The 8,393-nt window shown below is 47.7% G+C and overlaps 1 pseudogene; it reads left to right on the forward strand.

Annotated features, from left to right (window-relative positions):
- Window positions 1–1,209: 1,209 nt before the first annotated feature.
- On the forward strand, window positions 1,210–7,163 carry LOC104659055 (annotated as a pseudogene).
- The last annotated feature ends 1,230 nt before the right edge of the window (window positions 7,164–8,393 follow it).

Consider the following 8,393-nt stretch of genomic DNA (forward strand, 5'->3'; position numbering starts at 1 on the left):
TCGCATTCATAAAAGCCCTTACATTGTAACTTTTGATATTCTCTCTAGAGGAAGTCACACATCAGTTCAGTGTATTGCGTGTGTTGCAAATGTGAATTCGTGGCCTGCAAACATTTTAAAACACATTGCCATTTTGGTGACTGAGTTTTGCTATCGCTTCATTTCTTTTTCTCTTTTTTTTTTTTTTTTTGAGAGGGAGTCTCGGTCTGTCACCCAGGCTGGAGTGCAGTGGCGCCATCTCGGCTCACTGCCAGCTAATGACAATACTTTTCTCTTTTTTTTTTTCATAGAGCAGGGGTCTTCCTATATTGCCCAGGCTGGTCTGGAACTCCTGCCCTCAAAGGATCCTCCTAATTCTTCCAAAGTGCTTGGATTACAGACATGTGCCACTGCGCCCGGCCAAATGCACCCCTTTTTTTTAGTGTACAATTCAATGGTTTTTAATATATTCACCAATTCATGTAGCCATCACACCTATCAAATTTCAAAATGTTTTTGGCCGGACGCGGTGGCTCACGCCTGTAATCCCAGCACTTTGGGAGACTGAGATGGGCGGATCACGAGGTCAGGAGATCGAGACCATCCTGCCAAACACGGTGAAATCCCGTCTCTACTAAAAATACAAAACTTAGCCGGGCGCGGTGGCGGGCGCCTGTAGTCCCAGCTACTCCGGAGGCTGAGGCAGGAGAATGGCGTGGAACCCGGGAGGCGGAGCTTGCAGTGAGTGGAGATCGCGCCACTGCACTCCAGCCTGGGCGACAGAGAGAGATTCCGTCTCCAAAAAAAAAAAAAAAAAAAAAAAAAGTTTTCATCATTCCAAAAAATAACACCATATGGGAGGCCGAGGCGGGCAGATCACTCGAGATCAGCCTGGCCAACATGTTGAAACCCCCGTCTCCACTAAAATACAAAATAGTAGTCGGGCGTGATGGCGCACGCGTGTAGTCCCAGCTACTCGGAAGGCTGAGGCAGGAGAATGGCGTGTAGTCCCAGGGAGGCTGAGGCAGGAGAATCTCTTGAACCTGGGAGGCGGAGGTTGCAGTGAGTCCAGATCGCGCGGTTGCACTCCAGCCTGGGCGACCAGAGCGAGACTCCATCTCAAAAAATCTAATTAATAAATAAAAAGAAATATAAATAAATAAATAACCCCATTACTTCTGCCTCTGTGGCTTTGCCTTGTTCTGGGTATTTGTGTGAATGGACCCAGGTATGGGGGTGGGCCGGGCACCTTTCAAATGTTCAGCCCTCACGACGGCCCGTGGCCTCTGGATTGGACGGCGGCGGGCGGGGTGTGCGCGGGGCGCCCAATCGCTCCGGAGCGTCTGGAGCTGGCAGGTGCAGGTGCCGGCGGCGCTGGCTCAGGGGCAGCTGGAGGCCCAGGAGGCTCGCACGCCGTGCAGGAAGCTGCTGACCACGCGGGCTCCTGATCGCGGGAGCCCACAGCGCGGACATGCGGGCTGGTGGCCGGCATTGTCGCGCGCGGCCCGGCGCCACCCGTGGCCCACCAACGTGCTGCTCTGCGGCTCGCTCTTCACGGGCCGCGGACGCGCTGCAGCAGCGGCTGCAGGGCGGCGAGGCCGACTGGCGCCAGACGCGGCGCGTGGCCACGTTGGTGGTGACCTTCCACGCCAACTTCAACTACGTGTGGCTGGGCCTGCTGGAGCGCGCGCTCCCGGGCCGCGCGCCGCGCGCGGTGCTGGCCAAGTTGCTCTGCGACCAGGTGGTCGCGGCGCCCATCGCGGTCTCGGCCTTCTATACCGATGAGGGGCCGGGAGGGGATCTGGGGGGGTGGGCCCCGGTATTGGGGGACTGGAGGCAGGGACTCGGGATCAAGCGGCTGGAGGGAGGGCGCTGCAGGAACCTGGGGTCCCGGGCAGGAGCTGGGGCTCTGAGACCGGGGCTGCTTCAGGGACCTGGAGGACCAGGGCAAAGGCTTGAGGCTGGGGGTGTTTGATTGCGAGAAGTTGCGGGGAGCACTGGCTGGGGAGCCGGGAAATTGCGGAGCCAGAGGTCCACCGGGTCAGGAATTTAGGGCACTAGGGTCGGGGCTGAGACTGGGGGTTGGATGTAGGTCAAGGCTGGAGTAGGCAGGGCTGGGGAGGTCTTTTCCCCTGAAAACGGGTCCACGGGAAAATAAAGGAGATCCCAGTTCAAGGCCATAGCAGCTGCATGACCACGAACCAGTCGTGGGCAGGGAAGGGACCGACCTGCTCTTCAGAAAATCCATGTGTGGGGCTCCGGGGCCAACACAGAAACAAAATGCAAGCGGACCCGTGACCCTGGGGGGCAGAGCAGGTGGAATCTGAGGTTGGGCATGGATCTTCAGAAAATTCATCCCCAGGGGCCTAGTCCTGCTTTGGTGACAAGATTTTCCCCTGAGGGTCCCACTGAAGACATCAAGGGACCTTGGATCCTTGCCATGGAGGACTGTGTACCTGTGAGGGTTCAGGGAACCCTCTCTTTAGAAAATCCGACCCAGGCCTGGGGTGTGGGGGACGGGGGTTTGACTGTGGAAACCTTCTCTACTGCCTACAATAAGAGCAATGGAAATGTTACCTGAAAAATACCGGGGTTCATTCCCCTAACGAGTCCCAGATGACTCCATCAAGAGGCAGGTTTTGGTCAACGGGAGTTTTCCTTGGCACAAGTAAGGAAGACACTGGACGTGTTCTCCAAAGTAGTATGTGCCCCCGAGAAGGAGACAGGAGGGTTTTCTGGGGGTGATGGAGAAAGGAGAGGGTGCGTGATTGCATGCAGAGTAGGAGTCCCAGTGAGTCATGATGCTAGCACATAGATTGCATAGGTTACATAGGTTATAGTCATGAAGCTATAGCTTCTCCCAGGGTGAAGACTTTAGCATGGAAATGAGGAGAGTTAACTTGGGTTCATCTGTAAGTAACCTGGGGTCACTTCGGAGCTGGTTTAAACAAACAGGGTGACCTCATTCCACCCAGGGTTGGGGAAGAACAGGTTGAGGGCAGGAGGCTGTAAAACAGGCTGATTGCTCAAGCTGGTTAAATTCTTGTGATCTTTGGAGATCTTCCATCTGCTTACAGAAGGGGCCCTGTGGCCTCTACCATCATTGTAATTTCTATAGCCTTGAAGGGGATGGGGTGGGTAAGTGGGGAGAAAATCTCTATGGGTCTTAAGCCTGACCTTGGGATTGGGGAACACAGATTTCCCCCCAAATGGGAGGGAACTTCTCCTAAGGGCTGTTGGTGCTTTCTAAACCAGGTTGAGGTCAGACAAGCCACCATCTTGAAGAGAGCTACCCTGCCCCCTGAACCTTATTTTGAAGAGCTGGATTCACTTCCTTTCCCTACAGACCCCATTAGAAACACAAACCACCTGGTTGCCTATTGCCATTGCGGCCAAGTACATGACTGATGGGATCAGTGTGTCAGGAGGACAGACAGCCTGAGAGCTAGGGCCTCCTGTTTTATCAGAAGGTCTTTGCCTGGTCCCAGGGTGTGATTTCCAGACTAGATTTGCAAACAGCTTCCTAGCACCTGTTACAGAAGCCTTGTACGCCAGTGAAGGGGTAGGGGACCAGAATCCTATTTAATCCTGAAACAACTAGTGAGATTGTTCTCTTTTTCTTTGTCCTTGGTGTTTTTTTTTTTTTTTTTTTTTTTTTTTTTTTGAGACAGAGTCTTGCTTTATCGCTGAGGCCGTAGTGTGCAGTGGCCCGATTTCAGCTCACTGCAACCTCCATCTCCAGGTTCAAGCGATTCTCCTGCCTCAGCCTACCGAGGGACTGGGATTAAAGATGCACACCACCACGCCCGGCTAACTTCTGCATTTTTAATGAAGACGGGGTTTCACCAGTTGACCAGACTGACCTCCAACTCCTAACCTCAAGTGATCTGCCCATCTCGGCCTCCCAAAGTGCTGGGATTACAGGCATGAGCCACCTCACCCAGCCGGTTTTCAGTTTTTTCTGGTTCAGTTTCCCTCACCTCAAATTTCCATGAAGGGGGAAGTGGAAGGGGATGGATTAGAGTTTTGCATGAGGCTCTACATGGAAATTGCACGAATCAGATGATCTTTTTGCTGGGGTCACCTTGGGGAACCAGAGTTGTAACAGATTAACAACTCTGGCTTGGGAATCAGACACCTGGGTTGAACTCCATCTGCTATTAACCTCTCTAAGCTCTTTCCTCCGTTGTAACTCTACCTACCTTAGCGAATTGTAAGGAGGGACATATGAAATGAGGCGCATAAAAGTACTTAGCATTAATTAATGCTAGGTAAGTGGAACACAGTATTACCAATATTTTGCTGAGTCATGTAAGAATCTTCTGTAATTAACTGATAAGGCTCTATTTCCCCTACCTCCTAACTGGGGGATTGGAAAGAATTTTTAAAGTACTCTCAGTTTTACAACCCTTTCTAAAATAGGAGAGCTTTGCCTTGCTACCTGAATTTCATTTTTCTTTTTCCCTTTCCTTTTTCTGAGACAGGGGTCTGACTCTATTCCCTCAGGGCTGAAGTGCAGTGATGGATCACCCCTCATTGCAGCCTCGACCTCCTAGGCTCAAGCAATCCTCCCACTTATGCCTCTGGAGTAATTGGGACCACAGGCGTGCACCCCTAAATCTGGCTGGTTTTTAAATTGTTTTGTGGAGAAAAGGTCTTGATATATTGCCCAGGCTGTGAATTTCTCTTCAGGGATGTTGAAGATCAAAGTTTTCAAAGTGTTTTTTAGGAAGGCTCAATTGGTGTTCCACTTTCAATTTTTGGATAGGGTAATACTGATGGGAAATTTGTAGTTGCCAGAGTATTTGGGTCCACTAGCCTTTTTTTATTTTTATATTTTTGATATGGAGTCTTGCTCTGTCACCCAGTCAGGAACGCAGTGGTATGATCTCAGCTGACCACAACCTCCAAATCCTGGGTTCAAGTGATCCTTCTGCCTCAGCCTCCTGAGAAGGCTGGAATTACAGGCATGCACCACCACGCGGGGCTAATTTTGTATTTTTAGAAGAGACGGGGTTTCTCCATGTTGGTCAGGCTTGGTCTCAAATTCCCAACCTCAGGTGATCCACCCCGCCTCAGCCTCCCAAAGTGCTGGGTTTACAGGCGTGAGCCAACCACAACCAGTCCACTAGCTTTTTTATAAAAGATAGAATTAAAATTTCAAAATGTTCAAATGTTCGACATTTCACAAAATGTTTGGAAGATAGAGAAAAGTAACCAATAGACCCACTATTGTAACTTGATTCTTTTTGTGAATTGCCATAGTTTTTGAAAAAATAATTGTTCTGCTATAACTTTTATACTCTGCTATTCTCACTTCGTATTTATCATTCCTTTAAAATTTATCTAGTTTTAGAGTAGAGATTTATGTTCTGTTTTCTTTCTTTTTTTTTTTTTTGAGACGGTCTTGCTGTGTTGCCCAGGCTGGAGTGCAGTGTCATGATCACAGCTCACTGCAGCCTCCACCTCCCAGGCTCAAGCAATCCTCCCACTTCAGCCCCCTGAGTAGCTATGACTACAGGCACGCCACCACACCTGGCTAATTTTTGTATTTTTTGTAGAGATGGGGTTTTTGCCCTGTTGCCCAGGCTGGTCTCTAAACTCCTGGACTCAAGCAATCTGCCTGCCTCGGCCTCCCAAACTGCTGGGATACAGGCTTGAGCCACCACTCCTGACTATGTTCTCTTTTCACTGTTGGATCAGAATGGTCATATTGATGGATGATAGTGATGGTTACTTGCATTTGGAATGGAAAACTTAAATATGCACTATTACTACAGTACCCTACTGAATGTTTTAAAATTCTTTTGGTGTTTTGCAAATAGGTATGAGCATTCTCCAGGAAAAGGATGGATCTGAAACAGAAATTCTGGAATACCTATCTGGTAAGACAGGCATTTGAAAATGTCATCAGTATGTTTTTTCGGTGTATATACACACACACACACACATATATATATATACACATATACAGAAGTATATTTCTGTGTATATATTTATAAATATTAAAAAAATCTTTTAATTGACACATATATGTACATATTTTCAGTATACACATGATAATTTGATACATTTGTGTAATCATATCAGGATTCTTTGTGTGTGTGTGTATATATGTGTGTGTGTGTGTGTGTGTATATATATATATATATTTTTTTTTTTTATAAAAAAATTGTTTTTGAGACAGGGTCTCATTCTGTCACCGAAGCTAGAATGCAGGGGCATGATCATGGCTCACTGCAGCCTGGACCTCCTGAGCTCAAGTGATCCTCCCGAGTAGCTCAGGAGTACTCAGCCTCCTGAGTAGCTGAGACTACAGGCATGTGCCACCACACCCAGTTAATTATTTTTAAAGTTTTTGGTAGAGATAGTCTCACTATGTAGTCCAGGCTGGCCTCGAACTCCTGTGCTCCAACAATTCTCCCCACCTTAACATTAAGTCCATTTCTATTAACTATTCCTAAATTAGAGCTCCAGTTTGGTTGGCAGAAGGGTCCAATATTTTGACAGAGAAATCTTCAAGTTATTTTGATAGATGTATGAGGAGAGGGTCTAAGAGTATCTGTATTTCTCATGAATTGGAAAGAAATAATGTCTCCGGGCCAGGCGTGCTGGCTCACGCCTGTAATCCCAACACTTGGGAGGCTGGGCAGGGCGGATCACTTGAACGTTAGGAGTTTGAAACAAGCCTGGCCAATATGTGAAACCCTATCTCTACTAAAAATACAAAAAATAGCCGGGCACGGTGGTGCATGTCTGTAATCCCAGCTACTCAGCAGGCTGAGGCAGGAGATCACTTGAACCGGAGACAGGTTGCAGTGAGGCCGAGATCGCACACTGCACTCCAGCCTGGGCAACACAGCAAGACTCCACTTCAAAAAGAAAAAAAAAAGAAAAAAATAATATCTCAATATTCTCAATGATTTCTGACTTTATATCTATTAACTCTTATTAATGATCGCAGTTTATTTTGTGAATTTTGCAGCCCAAGACACAAACAATTTATTCTGTAATTGGGATTCTATTTGCAAATAGGGATTGCAGACTGTGAGGGCTTATGGAGTCATTCCCACATTCAGAGCCACTGTTTTCAGGTGAACTTTCTGCAGAGTCCTGGTGAAGAGAACTTTAACATCACAAAGGTATTGATAGCGAAGGAGAAGGTTTCCAAGGGTTATTCCAAGGTTTGAAGCAAATCAGACCGTTTACTGTTTGCTCGGCACAAATATATACAGTTCAGTCCAACATGTATTTATTCACTGATTCAGTTAATATTTATTGAACAGTGTCCTTAAGGCCTGGCAAAATCAGGGATACTTTTCATCTCTGCCCTAGAGCATGCTTCATTGTATTCATCACAAGGAGGTAAATCTTTGGGATTCCAGAATGTTCACAGACTGGCCTAGGGCTTCACATGTTCTTCATTCCCTATCAAAAGCAGTGTTGACCACACCCAGCTATTACCTCCACAGCTTCTAGCATCATCTGTTGGATGGTACCAATGGTACCAAGCCCCTGAACCAGCATTACTTGATGGCTAGAGACAGAGGATGGAGAGGTTTGAAGTCAGAGGCTTCCCCTGAGCCTCTATACTCAGGAACAGTAACTACAAGGAATGTGTTCAGAACTCTTGTGATTTCTCTTAGGGCAGAAATTGAGGACCCCATGGTGATAACCAAATGTGATTTTCTTCTGTTTGTTTTGTGTGTATGGTTTTTTATTTTTAGATGGAGTCTTGCTCTGTCCCCTAGGCTGGAGTGCAGTGGCACCACTTCGGCTCTCTGCAACCTCTGCCTCCTTGGTTCAAGCAATTGTCCCACCTCAGCCTCCTGAGTAGCTGGAATTACAGACTTGCACCACCACATCCAGCTAATTTTTTGTATTTTTCAGTAAAGATAGGGTTTCACTATGTTGGCCAGGTTGGTCTTGAACTCCTGACCTCAGGTGATCCGCCTGCCTCAGCCTCCCAAAGTTCTGGGATTACAGGTGCGAACTACCACGCCCAGCCACTTCTTCTGTTTTATTTTGGAAAAAGGAACAAGTTTTTCCATTATGTTGTAAAGTCTATGGAGATATGTACATCTAACTCTTTTTCTTTTTTAAAAGAGCAAGGGCCCGGGGCAGTGGTTCATGCCTGTAATCCCAACACTTTGGGAGGTAGAGGCGGGTGAATCACAAGGTCAGGAGACTGAGACCATCTTGGCTAACATGGTGAAACCCTGCCTCCACTGAAAATACAAAAAATTAGCAGGGTATGATGGCACGAGCCTGTATTCCCACCTACTTGGAAGGCTGAGGCAGGAGAATCGCTTGAAACCGGGAGGCAGAGGTTGCAGTAAGCCGTGATCACACCACTGTACTCCAGACTGAGCAACAGAGCGAGACTCAATCTCAAAAAAAAAAAAAAAAAAAAA

The sequence above is a fragment of the Rhinopithecus roxellana genome, unplaced genomic scaffold, assembly GCF_007565055.1.
Source record: "Rhinopithecus roxellana isolate Shanxi Qingling unplaced genomic scaffold, ASM756505v1 contig5833, whole genome shotgun sequence".
NCBI lineage: Eukaryota > Metazoa > Chordata > Mammalia > Primates > Cercopithecidae > Rhinopithecus > Rhinopithecus roxellana.